The 25716-nt window shown below is 45.7% G+C and overlaps 1 protein-coding gene across 4 annotated transcripts in view; it reads right to left on the reverse strand.

Moving 5' to 3' along the window:
• The window catches only part of LOC123771589 (zinc finger protein 271-like), a 169967-nt gene extending 152004 nt beyond the window's left edge, over window positions 1-17963 (reverse strand). For 3 of the 4 annotated variants that reach the window (XR_011224828.1, XR_011224829.1, XM_069313753.1), the window contains exons 1-3: window positions 17847-17951; window positions 15678-15787; window positions 15136-15213 (exon numbers count right to left, since the gene is read on the reverse strand). The gene's annotated coding sequence lies outside the window, so the exon portion shown is untranslated. Of the gene's footprint in view, window positions 1-15135; window positions 15214-15677; window positions 15797-17846 lie in introns of all 4 variants that reach the window. The other variant, XM_069313754.1, reaches the window with a different exon arrangement.
• Window positions 17964-25716: the final 7753 nt, after the last annotated feature.

Consider the following 25716-nt stretch of genomic DNA (forward strand, 5'->3'; position numbering starts at 1 on the left):
TAGCACAGACAGTGAAAATGAGATACAGCCGCCTCCCATAGCGAAGCCTATAGCGCTCACACATGCCACCACGCCCAGTGTCTACTCCAATTCACCCTCGACCACACAGTTCCTGTGCTTATTTAGAGTCTGAGGATATTTTCGGTGACGAGTCAGAGGAAGGTGACTTTTTCTGGTTTTAGTGAAGTGGAATCAGAACATAGTGTTACCGAGCCTGGTGCCAGTACCAGTGGTGTTACTGGGCGAGATTTTGTCGCGTCAGCAGCGTCTCGCCCAGCCAAGCGCCACCGCATGGAACAACATGAGGCACCAAGAGCCTCATGTTCACGTGCTTCCACCTCACGGGCACGTAGCGTCCATACTGTGCGTAGACGGGCTTCAGCTCCTGGTCCACGGGGTGCATCGCTTCCCCGCCGTAGTGCCCCTGTTGCGCCCCCTGCGTCTCGCAGGACACCAGGTGTACTAGTGTGGAGTGATGGTGCTGGTTTCATTCCCCGAATTCCTGCCTTTGACAATAACAACGTTGGGATTACAGAGCTTTTCCCTAATAATGGAGAGGATATGAGTGAATGTGATTATTTTACCGCATTCTATGATGAGCCGCTTATGGAATATCTTGTACACCAAACAAACCTTCATGCGGCTCATCTCATTAGAAGAGAGAACAGAATTTTCACAATTGCAACGTTGGAAAACCACCAATGTAGGTGAAATGTATGTTTTTCTAGCGATATGTATGTTGATGAAACACTGTATCAAACACGCTGTCACAGATTACTGGAACAAAGATCTGACTATTCTAACACCTTTCTTCGAGAAATATGTCCCGAGACAGATTTCAGATACTCCTCAGGTGTCTGCATTTGCAAGCAATGAGGACCGGACAGAGGATGATAGTCTTTGGCGAGTGAGGCACTATATGAATGAAGTGATTGGAAAATTCAGAGATTTTTACGTACCAGCACAGAAGCTGGTGATTGACGAATCCCTTGTACTGTATCCCTGGCCAAAATGGTCACAGGAACTGGATGAAAGCTGGTTTGGCCGGATGAAAATTTGGCATACCGTATTAATCCCGTCTGTGGCTCTAGACGCATGTGGAGGAGGGGGTGGGGTTAGTGGGTGGTGTCAGGAGGGTGGGAGGGGTGCGTCGGGAGGGACCACCTGGGTACAGGAATTGCCATTAATTTTAGAACAATTAATCATAGCCAAAAACAAATGAAATAAGTACTAGTAATTAGGTGATAACAAATAAATAAGTTTCCTAAAAGCAATGTGCACAGGCTAAAGTTTCCTTCAAAAATATTGTGAGTTTTTTCCTCCTGGTGGCCTACGTAATGTGCTATAGCTGCCCTACCCCAAGTGGACCCGTCCAACACTGGTCAACCCATGTGCGTCCGTCCCTCGTGTTATACACAGTGCTGCGCCATTAGTGAAATATTTTTTTAAATAACTTTTTTATTTTCATAGTAACTTTAAACATTTTTGGCCAAGACTGTGTCTGGTAGCATCATCAATCGTTCTGGAGGTGTTAAGAGGAAGAAGGTTGTCCTAGCAATTAAAGACAAGTTATGTGTTGTTCAACCAGTGAGGCGTCACAGGCAGCCATATGCCTTCAACAAGTGAGGCGTTATAGGTAAGCCAAATGCCTTCAAGAAGTGAGGTGCCACAGGCAAGCCAAGCACCTTCACCAAATGAGGCTTCACAGGCAAGCCAAGCGCCTCCAACAAGTGAGGCGCAAGCAAGCGCTTTCAACAAGTGAGGCATCACAGGCAAGTCAAGCGCCTTCAACAAGTGAGGGCATGCAAGCGCTTCAACAAGTGAGACACAAACAAGCACCTTGAACAAGTGAGGCCTCACAGGCAACCCAAATGCCTTCAAGCAGTGAGGCTTCAGCAGCTGGCAGTCAAAACTAACTTTGCTTAATGAACTGTACAGTAATTTTAAGTGTTAATTTTAGTGCTGTGTTAGTATAGGTTACGTAAATTGTTAAGCATTCTAAACTTCAAGATGTGTGGCATCAATCAAGAAGACGAACCCCAACAAGGTAAGTTGATGTTTCTAGTTGAATATTTAATAATTGTATGTGGCAAGGCAATTCAAATTATGTTGTGGTATAAAAATAGTTGGTAATGGTCACTTTTGGACTCGTAGGTGAAAAAGTACCATTATCCGAAAAATGTGATAATCCGGCTGGGAGTCCTTCCCATATAGTCCGGATGATCGAGTGGAGACAGTACGTGTAATAAATTTTTATATTATAAGTGCCGGACAAACCGAGCTCACAGACCAACCAGGCCAACTTAAAATTATCTGTTGATTTGGGAAACGTTCCAGTACAATAAGTCACATGACTGTGCATACGGATGATAAACCTCGTGAATATCCTGAGTGTAGCAAGGGATTCGTCTGCGACTTATAAAAGCTCACAGGATTGTGCATACAGCTGATAAACCTCCCGTGTGTCATGAGTGTGGGAAAAGATTCAGATGATGCATTGCAGATGGTGCATTCAGATGATGAACATTACCTAGTTCCTTCATCTGGGAAGAATGAAGACATATTGGTGCATTCGGATGATAAATAGTACCTAGTTCAATTGATCAGTAGACTGTATATCATACTAACAATAAACATACAACCCCAATGAATTTTCCACTGAGGTTTGATAGAAATTTACTTCAGGACACATACTAGAAAAAGTTTATAAGTTACAAATAACAATTTTTGTGTGTGTGAATTTTTTGGTGGATAATATACATTTATACACTAAAGGGACCTAGCCATATTTATTCTTAAACGTCTTCAAACTGATATTACTTTGAAATTTAACAATAAAAACATAAGCATTTTTACTATTAACACTTAAAAACAAAAACTGGTAGAATTTTTCAACTAATATTATTGCAAACCCTTTTGATTGGTTTTGTTATAAAGTTAAAGTTCAATATAGTAGGCTAAGCTAAGCTTTGCTAAGCTAGAACAGAGGATTTTTGGACTTGTAGATTTGTAAACCTCATCCTGTAAACATTCATGTTTCTACATGTTAAACAAGCTACGAGGATGAGGGAAGTGGATGTTCCCTCCATTCTGGATGTTATATTTACAAGAGGAAGAGGTATTTATCATTCAGTACTTCTCTCCCTTGGGTAAAAGTGACCATGTCTTTTTGGGAATAAAGTATGCAATGCATTATAATCTGTTAGAAAATAAGCTTGAAGCAGTTGAAAAACCTGATTTGTGGAAAAGTCATTATGGGGAACTCAGATATTTCCTTAAGGAATTTGACAAACACTTGCTGTTAGGACATGAAGTAAATGAGATGTATGTCAAGTTTTGTGAAATATATGATAAAGGCACAACAAAATTTATTCCAAAGGAGAGATGCAGAACTAGGAAAAGGTGATTTGTTTATAGATGTCATCTGGATTTTTCCGAGTTTCGGAGTTTCCGTGATATTTTCTATTTTGATCAAAATATGTATAATGTTAATATTGATAAATGAGCTTTCCTGTCTACTTAGGTAATGATTTCAAAGATCGTCCTTCCTTTCCTCCCGGGAATCTGGATGTAGCAGGTGCTCAATTGTCAAAGTGAAAAATTTGGTTTGTCATCCGAATGCACCATATCGGTAAATTTTTTAATATTTTAAAAATAGTAAATGGCACTATTTTTGCAAAATCATTACAAGATCTATTATTCTAATAGGGGTTTGATAAAATACAGTAGAATGCCTACTGGTTTTACCTGTAATAGGGTTTGATATACAGAGCACCACTTGGTTTCCGAACCCCTTGGGGACGAGACTCGTCGGTTAACATCTAAGTTCATATACGAGAAATAGAGGGGAAAAAATAAACTAGAAATGTAAAAAGAAATTTTCCGAAAAATTTATGAAAAAAAAACTCAAGGGGAAAAAATCGACAGGTTCATGGCGTAAATGCGACCGTGTTTTGTTTGTACTCACCAATAAGTGAAGTCCTGATCCGCTTTATAAAAGTCCTTAATTGTTCCTAACTGATTATTAACCCTTAAACTGCGCATGGCGTATATATACGCCCTGAGTAACATGTCCCATGGTGCGCATGGCGTATATATACGCCATAGGGTGCCAGGCCTGATTCAAATGGCCCGCGGCTACACGGGGTTCACAGTAGCTTCCTCAGGGCTCTTGTAAACAGATGCCATTTTAAAAAAAAATCGTGGGCAATATTCTCAGGTGTGAGAGGCACAGTACTGTTGGAGCAACCAAGGCCGGCGCACGCAGCATGAGCGAACAGCATTGCTGTTCAGCTTGTGACCACAGCATCGCCGAAAATTGTCAAAATAAATATATAATTGTTATTATTTAGCGATGACAATATTACAGATGACCAATGACTGTGATATAAATAACCAGGGTTGTGATAATAACAGGATTGTTGTAATAATTAGCGCTGTGGGAGGAGTGATGCTGAGAGACGGAGGGAGACAGCATCGTTTACTGACTGTGTGGCCACCTGTTATTGTTTGCATTCACCATACCAGCTCAGTGGTTCTCTATGGTGAACACAAATGTAGATACTTATATATAATGTGTATTAGTGTAATAACAGCAAAAGGATTATGCTGGGAGGAGCCATATGGGTGACGGAGGTGACGTCGTCTGCACGATTTGTCTAGCCGTTTAGAGGGTGGCCACTATGCTCTTTGGGCGCACTACAAGCTTAGGTGTACAGTTACGGTGCATAAAACATGTAGATATTTATATATAATATGTGTATATAGGGTAATAACACTGCAAAAGGTATTGTTGGGGAGAAAGTTTAGTGCGTGTGACCTTGAAAGAGTGAGGGAGCCGCCAGCCGCCATCTGTGTATAGCGACGACTCTTAGTGCCTGAACAAACTATATCAGCTTAGTTGTACAGTTGTGGTGAACAAAATATACACATACTTATATATAACGTCTGTATATAGTGTAATAACACCACAACTGGTATTGTTGGGGAGAAAGTTTAGTGCGTGTGACCTTGAATGAGTGAGAGAGCCGCCAGCCGCCATCTGTGTATAGCGACGACTCTTTAGTGCCTGAACTAACTATATCAGCTTAGCTGTACAGTTGTGGTGAACAAAATATACACATACTTATATATAACGTCTGTATATAGTGTAATAACACCACAACTGGTATTGTTGGGGGAGAAAGTTTAGTGCGTGTGTTGAGGGAGTGGCAGCGAGTGGCTGGCTGGTGTGTGGCAGTAACTCCTCGTTGCTTTTCGACTCTCAATACCAACTTAGTGGTTCATTATGGTGACCAAAACATGCCAATACTTATATATAACCTGTGTATAGAGTGTAATAGCAGCAAAACTATTTGTTTATAGTTTTATAAACATAATAATTGAATCACTAATATGCACATCATACTTTTGAGTATAGCGATTATTAACCACTTTAATTATATAAATATATTACAATACACACTATTGAATAATATTATTGCAAAAAAACTAAGAAAAAATCAATCGGAGACATTGAAACAATTAGGTTAATAATATCTTTGTGGCAACTCCCATCTGTCAACGCGGGTGACGCTGACCGGGTCTGACGACCGCTCTGTCAACGCCCACTTTTTGCCAGACTTCCTCGGTCAATTGCGCCCAAATATGTCACCTACGATTTTTTTTTTATTTTTTTCCGTGCTCTGGAGACACAAATTAACATGTTTAGAAGACGAAAAAAAATTTTTGAATTTTTTTTTTTCTTGCGCACAGGGGTGTAAATGTCCCAAGGACCCCTGAGCAGTGCAAGGGTTAAGACGTCTGGCAAACATCCTCTGGATGTTTCCTGCCAGCCTGCAGAAACATCCTGCCAGCCTGCCTGCCAGCCTGCCAGCCTGCAGGCACATCCTGCCAGCCTGCAGGTACATCCTGCCAGCCTGCAGGCACATCCTGCCAGCCTGTAGGCACATCCTGCCAGCCTGCAGGCACATCCTGCCTAAAATATACGATGATGTACTGTACATTTAAGAAACAAATCTGGGTCACAGGTCTGTGGAGTGTGGTTAGGCTTATGGAGTCAGCCGGTCCCTCCCACACCACCGACACACCTTCCCCTCTCCCCCACCCCAAACCCATACACACACACACACACACACACACACTCTCAAAGGTCACGTGGTTCACGGTTCACTTCAACACCCATACAGTGGTACCTCGGAATGCGATTGTCCCTGTATGCGAGGTTTTCGGAAGGGGAGCAGTATTTACTCCAAAAATTTGTCTCAGAAGGCGAGGGTTACTTCGGGACGCGAGTTTGTTGATACGCGTACAGGCCGACCTAGCGCGTGGTGGTTCGGCGATCGTCGCCCCTCCGCCCCGCCGCCCCTCAGTTTACCATTGTCTCGCGCTCAGTGACTACCCCCACATCAATTCTTCTCGCGGATTTTCAGTGTTTTGTTGGATTTTTGGTGATTTGTCTATACAATTTGTTATTATATATCTCACCATGGGTCCCAAGAAAGCCAGTGGTAAGGATAAAGGCCAGAAAGCTCATGTGAGGATGACAATAGAGGAGAAACGAGATCATTCGGAAGCATGAGAACGGTACACGTGTTGTTGAACTTTGTAGGCAGTACAACAAAGCCACATCAACAATATGCACTATACTTAAGAAGAAAAATAAGATTATGGGGTGCTAAAGTGGCAAAAGGAGTAAGAACATTAACGGCACAAAGACCACAAATACTTGAAGTGGAAAAGTTGTTATTAATTTGGATACACGACAAGGAGTTGAGGGGTGATAGTGTTTCGGAGGCCATTATTTGTGAGAAAGCCAGGGTGTTGCACGAAGACCTTCTAAAGAATACCCCTGCAACGAGTGATGCAGATAAGAAAGAGTTTAAGGCAAGTAAGTAAGTAAGTAATTATCAAAAGAAGGCACCAAACCGGAAGGCTATGTAGCACCATCAAATACGCAAAATAATCAGAGGGCGCTAAATATCACCAAGGATGCCAATACGAGAACAAAAACGCATAAGGCGAACGATATCAAAAGTATCCGAGTCACCAAGAATTCTATCGAGGGACAGGTGACCGCGAGGGGCGGTCGGAAAGCAAGACACACGCTCGTCCTGGAAGTCAGGACATTCAAGAAGGACATGCACGACCGTAAGAGGGACAATGCAACTAGGACAATAAGGAGCTGGGCGGCGCTCCATCAAGTGACCATGGGTTAAGCGAGTATGGCCAATACGCAACCTCGCCAGAGCTGTTTCCCACCGCCGGTTACGGTGGAAGGAGGACGGCCACGAGGAAACACAACATTTAAGAGTAAGTAGCTTGTTACCAGTAACAGACAACCAAGAAGCCTGCCAACGGGTAAGGACTGAGGAATGGATAACCGGGTAAAAGTCGGAATACGGAATGCCTTTACGAGAGATGGGACAAGAGCGGACAGCTTCCTTAGCGGCAGCATCCGCACGCTCATTTAAAGACACGCCAATATGGCTGGGAACCCAACAAAACTCAACCGACTTAAATTTACTGTGAACGAGAAACAGCCAATGCTGGATCTCGACAACTACTGGATGAACTGGATTAAAGCACCCGAGAGCCATGAGGGCACTACGAGAGTCAACAACAACCACAAAGGAAGACTGACAACGAGAAAGCAGGAGACGAAGAGCATAGAGAATAGCATAAAGTTCCGCTGTAAAGATGCTAGTCTCCGGAGGCAAGCGACACATATAAGTGCGATCAGGAAAACAACAGAGTAGCCAACACCGTCCGCTGACTTAGACCCATCTGTGAAGACAGAAACGGAGCGGGAGTGAGAAGAAAAGTGCTCGAGGAAAAGGCGTTTTAGAACCGTAGGAGGGGTAAAAGCTTTAGTGATACGAGTCAAGGATGTACAAAAACCGCGGAAGAGGGACCCTCCACGGGGGCAAAGAAGGAACAACACGAGGAGAAACATCAGAAATACGAACGGAAAGAGGAATCCTGTAGGTGAGATAACCGGACAGAAAGAGGGAGGTGGTGAAGAGGAACAGGAACCGCAGGAGGGGTAAAAGTTAAAGCACGACAGAGGCGAGAGGAAGGATGTTGCAAGGACCGCGCAAGATAGCGAAGACAGTAGCGATCACGGCGGTCCTGGAGAGACAGGAAGCCAGTGTCAACATACAAGCTAAGGATGGGAGTCGAACGAAAGGCACCAGAACTGAGGCGCAACCCAGTATGGTGCAAAGCATCAAGACGGCGAAGAGTAGAAGGAGAAGCAGACGAGTAAGCAGGGCAACCATAATCGAGCTTAGACAGGACGAGAGAGGAATGTAAAGCAAGGAGAGTGCGCCTATCTGCCCCCAAGAAGTATGGGACAAGACCCGAAGGAGGGTAAGGGCCTTAGAGCACTCAACACGGAGGTAAGAGATATGGGGAGACCAAGACAAACGAGTGTCAAGGAATAACCCCAAAAGCTTCGCGGAATCTTTGTATTCAAGGGGATGACCATAAAGTGACAAAGAGGGACGAAGAACAACCCGTTTCCGCGTAAAAGTCATGGCACAAGTCTTAGAAGTAGAGAAGTTGAAGCCATGACCTGTGGCCCAAGACGACACGGCATCAATTGCAAGTTGAAGCCGGCGTTGAAGGAGAGGCGAATCATCACCCTGACAACAAAGGGTAAGATCATCGACATAGAGAGCGGAGAAGACACCAGAAGGAAGAGAGGAAAGAAGACCATTGAGGGCAACCAGAAAAGAGTAGTGCTCAGAACACTACCCTGGGGCACACCTTCGTATTGCTGAAAAGAGGGAGAGAGAGCGGTACCAAGGCGCACCCGAAAGGAACGACGAGAGAGGAAGCTGCGGAGAAAGAGAGGGAGATGACCACGAAGGCCAAAAGAATGAAGTTGAGATAGGATATGATAACGCCAAGTGGTGTCGTAAGCCTTTTCTAGGTCAAAAAGGACGGCAACAACGGAGGTCTTCGCAGCAAAAGCAGTACGAATATAGACCTCCAAGTTCACCAGGACATCTGTCGTGCTGCGGCACTTGCGGAAACCAAATTGAGAAGGGGAGAGGAGGTGATGGTGTTCCAGGAACCACATCAGACGAACGTTAACCATACGTTCAAAGAGTTTGCAGACACAACTTGTGAGAGCAATAGGGCGAAAGTCCTTAGGGAAGTACCCAGAGACCCCGGTTTGCGAACAGGGAGGACAACGGCATCGAGCCAGTCCTCAGGGACTGACGACGACTCCCAGATCCGATTATACAGACTCAGTAAATACTGAGACGTGCTCGGAGGGAGATGGCGAAGCATCTCATAATGAATACCATCGGAGCCCGCCGCCGTAGAACCGCAGAGGGCCAGGGCAGAACGAAGTTCAGAGAGAGAGAAGGGATCATTATAGGGAAGCTGAAGATGAGTGCAGAAATCTAAAGGACGAGACTCAAGGACAGGTTTACGAAGAAGGAAAGATTGGGGAAGATGAAGACCAGAGCTAACAGAAGAAAAGTGGGAACCCAGTTCGGAAGCGACCTGCAACGGGTCCGCCACAAGAGTATCATGGAGGTGAAGGACCGGTGAAACATCGGGAACGAACTTACCCGCTATCTTGCGGATACGCTTCCAGATCTGGGCCAGAGGGGTTTCGGACGTAATTGTCGAGACATAAGATGCCCAACATTCACGTTTAGCCGTACGGATGGCCCTACGGGCCACCGCACTCGCTTTCCGAAAGAAAAGAAAAGAATCGGTCGTCTGCCTACGGCGGTGCTTCTTCCAGGCTGCACGCTTACAGCGGACAGCCCGAGCACAGTCCGCATTCCACCAGGGAACGCACTTCGTGGACCCCGAGAGGAAGAGCGAGGAATAGAGCGGAGGGCAGCGTCGAAGACAGTGTCATGAAAAAGGAGGAGAGCGCGAGAGAGGGGGCAGAAGGGAGAGGTCAGAGAGAGTAGCACTGAGGGAAAATAGGGTCCAGTCCGCCTTAGCAAACTGCCACCTAGGGAAAGAGAGGGAAGGGTGAAAGAGAAAAAGGAAACAAGGATGGGGAAATGATCACTTCCATGGAGGTCATCAAGAACCTGCCACGTGAAATCTAAGTAAAGAGAAGAAGAGCAGAGAGAAAGATCAAGACAAGAAAGTGTGCGAGTCCGGGAGTCCAAATGAGTGGGCTCACCAGAATTCAGAAGAGACAGGGAAGAAGAGAGGAGAAACGGCTCAAGGAGGCGACCCCGGGTATTCGTCAGAACGTCACCCCAAAGAGAATGACGACAATTGAAGTCACCCAGCAGGAGCACAGGCTCCGGCAAGGAGTCCAGGAGGTGTTTCAAATCAGGAAGAGAGAGCGGGACACTCGGGGGGGAGATAAATGGAACAAACTGTGTACCATTTCCCCACAAAGATACGAGCAGCAGAACAATGGAGAGGCGAAGGAAAAAGTAAAGGAACAAAGGGAACATCAGCCCGAATCAAGAGAGCAGAAGAATTAGAAGCCCCAGCAATGGCTGGGGGGGGGGGGGAGAGAAAGGAATAGCCACGAAAACGACCAGGACGAGCACCAAGCATTGGCTCCTGGAGACAGACACAAAGGGGCGAAAACCGCGAAACCAGAAGTTGGAGTTCGAGGAAATTGGCGTAATAACCTCGAACGTTCCATTGAAGAATGGACAACGACGAGAAGAGAAAGGACCAAAACCAGAGAACAAGGAAGAAACAAAGGCGAAAGACCAACAGAGCACGTTAAAGAATATCAGGGTCGGGATCAGGGTCAGCAAAGTCAGGGTTAGGGGGCATGGGTAAACTGAGCAAAGACGGAGGGAAGGAAACGGGAGAACAGATCAGAGGTGGGCGGGCAGGGTCCGGAGGAGGAGGAGGAGACAACGGAGAGGAGCAGTCAAGGACAGCAGCAGGAAGAGGGGGAGTAGAAAGAGAGGAGCGCACCCCAGCAAGAGCAGCAACCGAAAGGGAAGCAGGGGCCAAAGAAACCTCCATAGCAGGAACAGGGGGCGCAAGCACTGAAACGGGAGGGGAAGGAGCAACAGAGCCAGAAGGAGGAGCTGAGGAAGAAAGCGAAGCCTTCTTACCCGCCGGGGAAGAGGAAGGAGAGGAGCCAGGCTTACGCTTCTGACTTAAAGAGACCGGTGTCCCAGCAACTACGTACCGGGCAACGGATTCCAGTGTCCTCAACAGGAGAAGCCGAACGAGAGCACACACGACGGCCGTTAGGAGAGCGATGGACATCCGCCCGCACCGACAGGCGGCGGGGAGAGCCGATAGATGGAGGAAGAGGATGGGAAGGAGGATCGGAGGGGGACGAGGAAGAAGACACAGAAGACACGACAGACCGGGTAGAAGGAAGGGGAACCCCAGACAGAGGACCAGGAGGAGGATCCTTCGGGAGAGAACCCAAAGGGACAGAGGAGGGGGCAGTGGGCGCATCAGGGTCCAAGGCCCGGAAACGGTTGTGAGTCTGAGGAAGGCGGGAAGGACGAGGAGAGGAAGAGCGCAACACGCGAGCATAAGAGATATTAGCATAAGGCGGGAGCCGGCGAACCTGGCGCCTCGCCTCAGGAAAAGATAAACGCTCCCGGTGCTTCAAGTTGAGGACGGCTGCCTCAAGCTTGTAATGGACACACGCACGGGAGAAGGTAGGATGGGCCTCACCGCAGTTGAGGCAACGAGCCTGGGGAGAAGTGCACTCCGACTTAGAGTGACCTTCGCCACCACACAAAGGACAGAGAGAGACAGTCCCGGAGCAGCGGAGGGCACCATGCCCAAACCTCCAGCACTTGTTGCAGAGCCGAGGAGAAGGAATGTACTCCTGGACAGAGCACCTGGCACCAGCAAGAATGACAGAGGGTGGAAGGGTCCTACCATCAAAGGTAATCTTCACAACCCGGAGGGGTTGACGGCGACTACCACGAGGGGGACGAGTAAACGTGTCCACCTGGAGAATAGAATGGCCCTGGGCAGCGAGGATATGTCGAATATCGTCGTGGCAGTCGCGCAGGTCCCGAACACCGGTCGCAACATGGGGCGGGAGCAAAATAGTGCCAACACTGGCATTCAACTGAACGTTCTTCGAGACCCGAACGGGGGTCTCGCCAAGGCAGGATAAGGCAGCCAAGCGGGAAGCAGCATCCTGAGAAGGAGCAGCAACGACACGTGTACCGAGACGAGTGGGGTTGAAAGTAATGGAGGCATCCACGGAATCAATGAGATGTCGATGGAGGGAGAAATCGTCAGGAGGCGCAGAATCAAGAGGGAGGAGATCAAAATATTTGGCCCACGAAGCGGGACCAAACAAGGCTTGATAGGTAGCAGAACTGGAAGGAATCGAGCGAGGGCGGCCGTGACGAGGACGGCGGTGAGAACCCCAGAGAGAGAGGGGTTAAAAGGCGCAGTAGTTACAACTAGAGAAGGAGCCGCGCCAGGGGACGAGGTAGTCACCACTGGGGGCTTGGGGCTCGACCCAACCACAGAGGAGGGAGGGGAGCCAGAGAAGGAGTCAGAGAGGCCAAAGGAGGAGCAAGGTCGGGGCCCAATGCAGCGGAGGCTACAGAGCCCGGTCTTCCAATACGGACCGACTCGGGGGCTTGGTCGCCCACCCCACGAGCCTGAGAAGGTAAACCAGAAGAAGCCGAAGCAGGGGTAATCATCTTGACGAAAGAAAGAATTCACTCACGAATGTGCCCCCACACCCACCATGGAGCCACAATTAGAGGCAGGACACCCAACAAGAAGCTATCGCCGATCTTGTCGGGGCCTCCTAGGGGTGCGTCGCGAGTATACGCCCCACAAACGCCACCTTAAGAAACCGACAGTCCGTCGAGATCGGGTTCAGTGACGAAGTGGGGATTGACAATAAAAGGTTCCCCTCGCTCTCGACGTCGGGTACTGCAGTTCTACGGGTGCACGAGTATGCCTCCTCAAGCACCCGGGCGTCAAAATAGAAGAAGTCCAAGGGAAGAACCAGAACGAGCAAAAGGTCGGTAGGAAACGGCAAGCAGATAGGAGAAGAGGGGGGAGAAAAACGAAACAGAAGGAAAAGGAAAAGATGCCCAGCAGAATTGGAGAGGACGACAGCAGGAGCATAAGGCTAGAAAAGGACAGAGGACTGTCCCAAGGAGCATCACACTCCGGCAGCCGCCCACTAAGCCCCCACACGGCGACAACGAGCTGAGCGGGGAGGGGGGAGTTTAAGGCAAGCAGGGGCTGGTTTGAAAAATTTAGAAAGAGAAGTGGTATCCATAGTGTTACAAGGCATGGGGTTATGTGATGTGATTATGGAAGGGGACTCCCCTTCCAAACAGTAACTCCTCTCCTCCTCCCCCCTCCTCACCATCTTCCATACGCCTACAGCACTCGACAGTAAGGTAAGTAATAACTGGAACACAGTTTTGTAGGTTTATTTAGATGAATTAGGTAAATTAGGTATTAAAATTTAGTTTGATGTGGGGTTTTTGGGGTAGTCAGGAACGGATTAATTCATTTCCCTTTATTTCTTATGGGGAAATTAACTTCGGAATGCGAGTTTTCGGAAGGCGAGGCGTCTCCAGGAACGGATTAAACTCGTATTCTGAGGTATGCCTGTATATCGCTTCCTGCCTGCCTGCCTCCTTCCCAGCCTGCCTGCCTGCCTCCTTCCCAGCCTGCCTGCCTGCCTCCTTCCCAGCCTGCCTGCCTGCCTCCTTCCCAGCCTGCCAGCCTGCTTCCTTCCCAGCCTGCCTGCCTGCCTCCTTCCCAGCCTGCCTGCCTGCTTCCTTCCCAGCCTGCCAGCCTGCTTCCTTCCCAGCCTGCCAGCCTGCTTCCTTCCAGCCAGCCTGCCTCCTTCCCAGCCAGCCTGCCTGCCTCCTTCCCAGCCTGCCAGCCTGCTTCCTTCCCAGCCAGCCTGCCTGCCTCCTTCCCAGCCTGCCTGCCTGCCTCCTTCCCAGCCTGCCAGCCTGCTTCCTTCCCAGCCAGCCTGCCTGCCTCCTTCCCAGCCTGCCTGCCTGCCTCCCAGCCTGCTTCCTTCCCAGCCAGCCTGCCTGCCTCCTTCCCAGCCTGCCAGCCTGCTTCCTTTCCAGCCAGCCTGCCTCCCTCCCTGCCATCATGCTAACGGGTAGTGTGTGTTAGGCTTATCTTCGGGAATGAGCCGTTCTCACCCCCACCACCAACAAACCACCCGCCCCCCTACATCCCATCTCTCAAGGTCACGCGGTTCAACCGCGTGACTACCACTCACTCCCTGCCTGCCAGCCTGCCTGCAAGCTAGCCTGCCTGCCTGCCTGCGCCTGCCTGCCTGCGCCTGCCTGCCTGTGCCTGCCTGCCTGTGCCTGCCAGCCTGCCTTTCCCTCCCTAATTCTCACTACTTCCATCCCTTCCTGCCTACCTCCTAGCATCTCTCCCTACCTCCCCCTCCCTCTTAGCATCTCTCCCTACCTCCTAACATCTCTCCCTACCTCCCCCTCCCTCCTAGCATCTCTCTCTCCCCCTCTCTCACTGATTCCCCCCCCCCCCTCATTCATGCTGCCTCCCACCTAAGCTCCATCGTCCATCCACCCACCAGTCAGCCATCACTGACGCAATGCGTGCATTTGGAGCCAACATGGTGCACAGATGTTTCTTGATTGTGCAGATATGTAAAACAAAAACACAGAATGAACATTCCAGCCTTATGGCAATTCAAAATAATTGGAATAATAGGCCGTGAATCTGTGAAGTCACAGTGGGCAAACTGAACCATCGCCCACCCACCACCACAAGCCGGCGTGACGCTTGGCGGACCCCTTCCTACCCGAACTTTGTTCGGGTAGCGGGTAGCATGACTCCCCAACCCCAATCGGGAAACTGGAAGTTTCGGATAACTAAAGTTCGGAAACCAAGTGGTGCTCTGTAGTTGATTATGGATATATTGTAATGAAATGCTCCTATTGTTAAGAAACACTTTTTAAAAGAGTATTTTGTAATGAGCAGCTCTGAAAATCAGTTGATTACAGATAATGCTACATAATACACTTAATGTGTGTATATGTTACCACAAGTGAGGTACATAAAGGTATTTATGAGTAAGATGTAATTGTGTCTTTGACACTGATAAAATTAAGTACTGTGGTTTTATATACTGAAAATTAGCTAAAAATATATACTGTACAAGTAAATAAATTTTACCTTGCACCGAGATCCACCAAGCCTGTATGGTGTGCGTTTCAGTATTTCGGAAATCTGGAACGATCTGGAATCTCTTATCTGCAATGAAACAATACATATTATTGCACTTACCAAAACATGGATGAATGTAGAAAATAGAGAACTATTAGATGAATATCAAATAAATGGATTTAATCTATTTCACACAGATAGATATATTAGACAAGGAGAGGGAGTAGCCATGTATGTTAGGTAATATTTAAAATGTAGTCTCGAAAAGACTACATTTCAACAGAAACGTGCCACACACCAGTCACAAGACTGAACCTTATCGAGGCCAAACGTCTAAATGAGAGTATGAACGAGTAAGAAATAATACTTTAACACCAGGCATCATACACACAATGAATGCACCTGCAGACACACAACGAGCACTATCAACATAGCAAAGATTACTCCATAAAAAAAAACCATTAAATATGATTGACAATAAGATGAAATAATGCACAGTATGTCAATTTTGTGAAATTTTTTCATTACTGAACTAGGTTTTCAATGCTTACATTTGTTATTCTTGGCATTCTTTGCTTCATATCTGAAGCTTCGTTTTAAGTTTCCACTTCAGACGTGCCTTCCGCAGCTATGCATCTCCGGTTTGCAGCATCAAAATCATCTGCAATAGCTGAATATAATTAATAATATATCAGTGAGATATATATTTATCATTACCTAGTAGTAGTGAACACTAAGAAATAACATAAATCAGCTTTCTAAAGAGATGTTTAATAATATGACACACATGATTTGGAACTTATAACTGGGTTAAGTACTTTGCACATAAGTCTCAAGGAGCCATTAGGAAACCCTGCTTGTGATTAAAATATTATGCTGTTTTTAGATACTGTATGTGCAGCACAGTACCTCGCCTTTCCATACACCAGCACTGGCCCTCACCTCTTAATACACCAGTACTGCCCCTCACCACTCAATACACCAGTACTGTCCCTCACCTCTCAATACACCACCACTGCCCCTCGCCTCTCAATACACCACCACTGCCCCTCACCTCTCAATACACCACCACTGCCCCTCACCTCTCAATACACCAGCACTGCCCCTCGCCTCTCAATACACCACCACTGCCCCTCGCCTCTCAATACACCACCACTGCCCCTCACCTCTCAATACACCAGCACTGCCCCTTGCCTCTCAATACACCAGTACTGGCCCCCGCCTATCAATACACCAGCACTGCCCCTCACCTCTCAATACACCACCACTGCCCCTCACCTCTCAATACACCACCACTGCTCCTCACCTCTCAATACACCAGCACTGCCCCTCACCTCTCAATACACCACCACTGCCCCTCACTTCTCAATACACCAGCACTGCCCCTCACCTCTCAATACACCACCACTGCCCCTCGCCTCTCAATACACCACCACTGCCCCTCACCTCTCAATACACCACCACTGCCCCTCACCTCTCAATACACCAGCACTGCCCCTCGCCTCTCAATACAACTCCACTGCCCCTCACCTCTCAATACACCACCACTGACCCTCGCCTCTCAATACACCACCACTGCCCCTCGCCTCTCAATACAACACCACTGCCCCTCACCTCTCAATACACCACCACTGCCCCTCACCTCTCAATACACCAGCACTGCCCCTCACCTCTCAATACACCACCACTGCCCCTCACCTCTCAATACACCAGCACTGCCCCTCGCCTCTCAATACACCACCACTGCCCCTCACTTCTCAATACACCAGCACTGCCCCTCACCTCTCAATACACTACCACTGCCCTTCGCCTCTCAATACACCACCACTGCCCCTCACCTCTCAATACACCACCACTGCCCCTCACCTCTCAATACACCAGCACTGCCCCTCGCCTCTCAATACACCACCACTGCCCCTCACCTCTCAATACACCACCACTGCCCCTCACCTCTCAATACACCACCACTGCCCCTCACTTCTCAATACACCACCACTGCCCCTCACCTCTCAATACACCACCACTGCCCCTCACTTCTCAATACACCACCACTGCTCCTCACCTCTCAATACACCAGCACTGCCCCTCGCCTCTCAATACACCACCACTGCCCCTCACCTCTCAATACACCACCACTGCCCCTCACCTCTCAATACACCACCACTGCCCCTCACCTCTCAATACACCACCACTGCCCCTCACTTCTCAATAAACCACCACTGCCCCTCACCTCTCAATACACCACCACTGCCCCTCACTTCTCAATACACCACCACTGCTCCTCACCTCTCAATACACCAGCACTGCCCCTCGCCTCTCAATACACCACCACTGCCCCTCACCTCTCAATACACCACCACTGCCCCTCACCTCTCAATACACCACCACTGCCCCTCACCTCTCAATACACCACCACTGCCCATCACCTCTCAATACACCACCACTGCCCCTCACCTCTCAATACACCACCACTGCCCCTCACTTCTCAATACACCACCACTGCCCCTCACCTCTCAATACACCAGCACTGCCCCTTGCCTCTCAATACACCAGTACTGGCCCCCGCCTATCAATACACCAGCACTGCCCCTCACCTCTCAATACACCACCACTGCCCCTCACCTCTCAATACACCACCACTGCTCCTCACCTCTTAATACACCAGCACTATAGCCAGCACCAGAATCTAATAATATTATAAAATATAAGTGTTTACTTACGATAATATTTGCGTGATTGCATGAAGCGTTTGTCTTCTTGCTGACTGCACGGACCACAAAACTGACCGCTTTGTTGATGTTCCTGGCGGCGGATGACGCTGTGACGTCACAGGTGAGGGACGCTTTGCGCACTACTCAATCGTCGCTTGAACCCATCATAAAAGTTTTGTTATTTTTATTATTTTATTCTTATTTATTTTTATACAAGAAGTTACACTGGAGGTTAACAGAGAATATAGAAAATAAGTTGAATTAACATTCTTGTAAAGCCACTAGCACGCATAGCGTTTCGGGTAAGTCTTTAAACTAACAGTTTTTTTTTTTTTATAAATTAACAGTAAAATTGATAAAAAATGTTACCGGGTATTTTATAGCTTTTCTTTACAGGTACAGATAATTTTAAGTAAAATAATTACAGTAAAATCAACAAAAATGTTTACAGGTAATTTGAAGAAATATTGACACAAAAGCAGATCAGAATAATACACAATAAAGAAACAAGGATTACTAGATACATGAGAATAGCATTTCAGGGTTATACATTGGTTCACTGAAGCACAATATGAGGATCATTTCGAGGAAAAGTTTCAAGGAATAATGCAGTAGAAAATGCACTCAATACAACAACCATGATATCAAATGATATCTAAGATTACAATGTTAAAGTAATATGGCTTAGGTACAAATATTGGGGGATTGAGTAGCACTAGATACAGTGTGAAGATAAAGCCCATGGTAGAAAACTATGAAGATGAAATTAGGTACTTTTTGGTTTTATTTTTGAATATGGCAAAAGTTGGACAGCTTTTCAAGTCATTAGGGAATAAGTTCCATAGACTAGGTCCCTTTATTTACATAGAGTGTTTACATAGATTAAGTTTGACTCTGGGGATATCAAAGAGATATTTATGTCTGGTGTGATGGGCATGTGTTCAGTTACATCTGTCCAGGAAGAGTTTCAGAACAGGGTTTGCACTTAGAAAAAGGGTTTTATAAACGTAATTTACACAGGAAAATGTGTGAACTGAATTTATGTTTAGCATGTTGAGGGATTTAAACAGAGGAGCTGTGTGTTGTCTGAAAGTAGAGTTAGTTATTGTCCTGATAACAGATTTTTGCTGGATGATGATGGGCTTGAGGTAGTTTGCAGAGGTTGAACCCCAAGCACAGCTACCATAAGTAAGATAGAGATAGATAAGTGCATAATAGAGTGAGAGGAGAGCAGAGTAGGGTACATAATATCTGATCTTAGAGAGTATCTTAGAGAGTATACCAATTGTTTTAGAAACCTTTTTAGTTATGTGTTGTATATGGGTGCTGAAGTTGGGTCTCTTGTCTAAGTACAGGCCAAGAACTTTCCATCATTTTTATTGCTAATGTTTACATTATCTATCTGAAGCTGAATTGCATTTGTTGATTTGCTTCCAAATAAGATGTAGTAGGTCTTTTCTATGTTTAGTGTGAGTTTGTTGGTTGACATCCACAAGTAGACTTTTTTTTAATTAATTGTTTACAACCTTATTTAACATGAGTGGGTTGGGGTCAAAGTAGATGAGTAGTATCATCAGCAAACAATATAGGTTTAAGTATGTTAGAGACATTAGGGAGATCATTGATGTATATAAGAAACAGGAGGGTCCTAGGATGCTGCCCTGTGGCACCCATACAGTTATTGGTAGAGTGGGAGAGGTTATATCATTGATGGCTACATATTAGTGTCTGTTACTAAGATAGGATCGGATATAGTTCAGGGCAAGGCCACGGATTCCATATTGGTGGAGTTTAAGTAAGAGGTCGTTATGGTTAACAGTATCAAAAGCCTTTCTCAGGTCAATGAAGAGTTCAATTGGAAACTCACTTTTGTCGAGGGCTGAGAAGATTAAGTCAAGCAGACTAACAATACCATCATTGGTACTCTTTTGGGAGCGGAAGCCAAACTGACAAGGACTTAGTATATTGAATTTTATAAGGGAGTAGATCTGTTTGTAAAAAAAAATTAAAAATATTTTTGATAATAAAGGTAGATTTGATATGGGTCTGTAATTATTTATGTCTGCCGTGTTACCTCCTTTATGAATTGGCGTTACTCTTGTTTTTTTAAGGATATCAGGGAAGGTATGATACTCTAGGGATTTATTGAACAGCAATGCTATGGGTGGTGCAAGGGCATGGGAGGCACTCCTGTATACCATCGATGGTATTTCACTAATGTTCCCCGCTTTGGTTTTTAGCGAGTGAATGATGGCCACAACATCTGGAGGGCTGACCGGAGAGAGAAGAGAGTTTGGATTGCTGCCTGAAAGATATGTGGTAACATGTGTCTGAGTCTCTGGGATTTTTCGGGCAAGGTTAGCACCAATCGATGAAAAGAAGCTATTAAATTCAGTTGTTGTTTCAAGATCTGTTGCAGGTACTCACTTAGTTGTACTCACCTAGTTGTGCTTGCGGGGGTTGAGCTCTGGCTCTTTGGTCCCGCCTCTCAACCGTCAATCAACAGGTGTACAGGTTCCTGAGCCTATTGGGCTCTATCATATCTACACTTGAAACTGTGTATGGAGTCAGCCTCCACCACATTACTTCCAAATGCATTCCATTTGTCAACCACTCTAACACTAAAAAAGTTCTTTCTAATATCTCTGTGGCTCATTTGGGCACTCAATTTCCACCTGTGTCCCCTAGTGCGTGTGCCCCTTGTGTTAAATAGCCTGTCTTTATCAACCCTGTCGATTCCCTTGAGAATCTTGAATGTGGTGATCATGTCCCTTACTAACTCTTCTGTCTTCCAACGAAGTGAGGTTTAATTCCCGTAGTCTCTCCTCGTAGCTCATAGCTCTCAGCTCGGGTACTAGTCTGGTGGCAAACCTTTGACCCTTTTCCAGTTTAGTCTTATGCTTGACTAGATATGGACTCCATGCTGGAGCTGCATACTCCAGGATTGGTCTGACATATGTGGTATATTATGTTTTGAAAGATTCCTTACACAAGTTTCTAAAGGCCGTTCTTATGTTAGCCAACCTGGCATATGGTGCTGATGTTATCCTCTTGATATGAGGTTCAGGGGACAGGTCTGGTGTGATAACCCCAGGTCTTTCTCTCTCTCTCTGACTCTTGAAGTATTTCATCTCCCAAATGATACCTTGTATCTGGTCTCCTGCTTCCTACCCCTATCTTCATTACATTACATTTGCTTGGGTTAAACTCTAACAGCCATTTCTTCGATCATTCCTGCAGCATGTCCAGGTCTTCTTGAAGCCTCAAGCTGTCCTCCTCTGTCTTAATCCTTCTCATAATTTTGGCGTCGTCAGCAAACATTGAGAGGAATGAGTCTATACCCTCTGGGAGATCATTTACGTATATCAAACAGGATAGGTCCGAGTACAGAGCCCTGTGGGACTCAACTGGTGGATTTCACGCCATTCTGAGGTCTCACCTCTCACTGTAACTCTCTGCTTCCTATTGCTTAGGTACTTCCCTTATCCACTGGAGCGTTCTACCAGTTACTCCTGCCTGTTTTTTCCAGCTTATGCATCAACCTTTTATGGGGTACTGTGTCGAAGGCTTTCCGACAGTCCAAAAAATGCAGTCCGCCCATCTTTCTCTTTCTTGCTTAATCTTTGTTACCTGATTGTAGAATTCTATCAAGCCTGTAAGGCAAAATTTACCCTCCCTGAACCCATGTTGATGGGTTGTCACGAAGTCTCTTCTCTCCAGATGTGTTACTAGGTTTTTTCTCACAATCTTCTCCATCACCTTGCATGGTATACAAGTTAAGGACACTGGTCTGTAGTTCAGTGCCTCTTGTCTGTCTCCCTTTTTGTATATTGGTACTACATTAGCAGTCTTCCATATTTCTGGTAGGTCTCCTGTTTCCAGTGACCTACTATACACTATGGAGAGTGGCAAGCAAAGTGCTCCTGCACACTCTTTCAATACCCATGGCGAGATTCCGTCCGGCCTAACAGCTTTTCCTCACATCCAGCTCCAATAGGTGCTTCTTGACCTCATCTCTTGTAATTTTCGAACCTTTCCAAGGTCACCTGGTTTGCTTGCCACCTCTCCTAGCGCCGTGACTTCTCCCTGTTCTATTGTAAAGACCTCCTGGAACCTTTTGTTGAGTTCTTCACACACCTCTTCGTCAATCTCTGTGTACCTGTCCTCGCCCACCCTAAGTTTCATCACCTGTTCCTTCACTGTTGTCTTCCTCCTGATGTGACTGTGTAGTAACTTTGGTTCGGTCTTGCCTTTATTAGCAATATCATTTTCATACCTTTTCTCAGCTTCTCTTCTCACTAACATACTCGTTTCTGGTTCTCTGGTATCTCTCTCTACTTTCTGGTGTTCTGTTATTACGGAAGTTCCTCCATTCCCTTTTGTTCAGCTCCTTTGCTTTCATACATTCCCTATTAAACCACGGATTCTTCTTTTGCTGGTGTATAACTATCCTTGGAGATTTTTATTTTATTATGTGAATGTTGTTTAGCTTCTAGGATGTTAGAGATCTCTCTCCATGTGCTTTTCATGTTGCCTTTTGCTTCTTTGAATCTATTCTCGTAATAGGAACGCCTTGCTTTTCTTATTATCCTGGTAAGCACTAATGAGTACCTCTTTACTACTTCCTTTCCAACTAGGCCAATCCTAAGTTTTTTTTCATATTCATGTTTCTTGTCGATTGCTTTAAGCGAGTATGGCCAATACGCAACCTCGCCAGAGCAGTTTCCCACCGCCGGTTACGGTGGTAGGAGGATGGCCACGAGGAAACACAACATTTAAGAGTACGGAGTTTGTTACCAGTAACAGACGACCAAGAAGCCTGCCAACGGGTAAGGATGGAGGAATGGATAACCGGGTAAAAGTCGGAATATGGAATACCTTTACGAGAGACGGGGCAAGAGCGGACAGCTTCCTTGGCGGCAGCATCCGCACGCTCATTTAAAGACACACCAATATGACTGGGAACCCAACAAAACTTAACCGACTTAAACTTACTGTGAACAAGAAACAGCCAATGCTGGATCTCGACAACAACGGGATGAAACCGGATTAAAGGACCCGAGAGCCATGAGGGCACTACGAGAGTCAACAACAACCACAAAGGAAGACTGACAACGAGAAAGCAGGAGACGAAGAGCATAGAGAATAGCATAAAGCTCCTCTGTAAATATGCTAGTCTCCAGAGATAAGCGACACATATAAGTGCGATCAGGAAAAACAACAGAGTAGCCAACACCGTCCGCAGACTTAGACCCATCGGTGAAGACAGAAACGGAGCGGGAGTGAGAAGAAAAGTGCTCAAGGAAAAAGGAATTTTAGAACCGTAGGAGGGGTAATAGCTTTAGTGACGCGGGTCAAGGACGTACAAAACTGCGGAAGGGGGACTCTCCACGGGGGCAAAGAAGGAACAACACGAGGAGAAACATTAGAAACACGAACGGAAAGAGAATCCTGTAAGCGAGATAACCGGACAGACAGAGGGAGGTGGTGAAGAGGAATAGGAAACTGCAGGAGGGGTAAAAGTTAAAGCACGACAGAGGCGAGAGGAAGGATGTTGCAAGGACCGAACAAGATAGCGAAGACAGTAGCGATCACGGCGGTCCTGGAGAGACAGGAAGCCAGTGTCAACATACAAGCTAAGGACGGGAGTCGAACAAAGGCACCAGAACTGAGGCGCAGCCCAGTATGGTGCAAAGCATCAAGACGGTGAAGAGCAGAAGAGTAAGCAGGGCAACCATAATTTATTTATTTATTTATTTATTTATTTATTTATTTATTTATTATTATTTATTTATTTATTTATTTATTTATATACAAGAAGGTACATTGGGTTTGTGAGAATACATTGGATAGTACAGTATTTACATTCTTGTAAAGCCACTAGTACGCGAAGCGTTTCGGGCAGTCCTTAATCTAGCAAATAATTTTAAGTAGGTAATTCCTATCAGAATTGATAAATGATAAAGATACATTGCAAGAGAAAAATGAGATGAGAGAGCTTAGTAAGTATATTAAAGCACATTGTTATATTAAAGCTCTGATTGATTACATTGACAGCTTGATTAGTAATTTAAACAAGATTAATAGACACCATACAGCAGATTGACAGCACATATAAGACAGCAATGATCACAATGGTAAAGATGTTCAGATTGGGTACATAAAGATTGGGAGACTGGGTAGCAAAAGATACAGATAAACAAGATTTATAAACACCATACAGCAGATTGCAGCACATATAAGAAGACAGCAATGATCACAATGGTAAAGATGTTCAAATTGGGAACATAAAGGTTGGGAGATTGGGTAGCAATAGATACAGTGCAATTTTAAGGCAAAAAGTGAAAAACTATGAAGATGAAATTAGGTACTTTTTAGTATTGATTTTGAATGATGTAAAAGTTGGACAGCTTTTCAATTCAGTAGGGAGTGAGTTCCATAAACTGGGTCCCTTTATTTGCATAGAGTGTTTACACAGATTAAGTTTAACTCTGGGGATATCAAAGAGATTTTATTTCTGGTGTGGTGATAATGGGTCCTATTACATCTGTCCAGGAAGAGTTTCAGACAAAGATTTGCATTTAAGAACAGGGTTTTGTAAATGTAGTTGACACAAGAGAATTTGTGGAGTGAGATTATGTTTAGCATGTTTAGGGAGTTAAACAAGGGGGCTGTGTTGTCTGAAAGCAGAATTTGATATTATTCTGATAGCAGTTTTTGCTGGGTGATGATGGACTTGAGGTGGTTTGCAGTGGTTGAACCCCATGCACAGATACCATAGTTGAGATAGGGATAGATTAGTGCATAATATAGAGAGATGAGAGCAGAGTTAGGTACATAATATCTGATTTTGGAGAGTATACCAACTGTTTTAGAGACTTTCTTAGTTATGTGTTGTATGTGGGTATTGAAGTTGAGTCTCTTGTCTAGGAATATGCCAAGAAACTTTCCATCATTTTTGTTGCTAATGTTTACATTGTCTATCTGATGCTGAATTGCATTTGTAGATTTGCTTCCAAATAGGATGTAGTAGGTCTTTTCTATGTTAAGTGTTAGTTTGTTGGTTGACATCCATAAGTGGACATTTTTTAGTTCATTATTAACAACATCATTTAGTGTATGTGGGTTGGAGTTGGAGTAGATGAGGGTAGTATCATCAGCAAACAAAATAGGTTTCAGAATGTTAGAGACATTAGGCAGATTATTGATGTATATAAGAAATAGAAGAGGTCCCAAGATGCTGCCCTGTGGCACTCCAACGGTTATTGGTAGAATGGGAGAGATTATATTATTGATGGCTACACATTGGTGTCTATCACTAAGATAGGATTGGATATAGTCCAGTGCATGGCCTCGGATTCCATAATGATGGAGTTTACATAAGAGGTAATCGTGATTAACAGTATCAAAGGCCTTTCTCAGGTCAATGAAGAGTCCAATTGACTCATTTTTGTCAAGGGCTGAGTAAATTATACCAAGGAGACTAATAATTGCATCGTTGGTACTCTTTTGAGAGCGGAAGCCAAACTGACAGGGGCTAAGAATGTCAAATTTACGGGATAGGAGTAGAGCTGTTTGTAGATCATTTTTTCAAATATTTTTGATAGTATGGGTAGGTTCGATATTGGTCTATAGTTGTTTATGTCTGCCGGATTACCTCCTTTATGAACTGGCGTTACTCTTGCTTATTTAAGGATATCAGGGAAGGTATGACACTCAAGGGATTTGTTGAACAGCAGAGCTATAGGTGGCGCAAGGGCATGGGAGGCGCTCTTGTATACAATGGATGGGATTTCACTGATGTTCCCAGCTTTGGTTTTAGTGAGTGTATGATGGACACAACATCTGTCGGCTGACTGGTGAGAGGAGAAGATAGTTT

This window comes from Procambarus clarkii, chromosome 76, assembly GCF_040958095.1.
Source record: "Procambarus clarkii isolate CNS0578487 chromosome 76, FALCON_Pclarkii_2.0, whole genome shotgun sequence".
Taxonomy (NCBI): domain Eukaryota; kingdom Metazoa; phylum Arthropoda; class Malacostraca; order Decapoda; family Cambaridae; genus Procambarus; species Procambarus clarkii.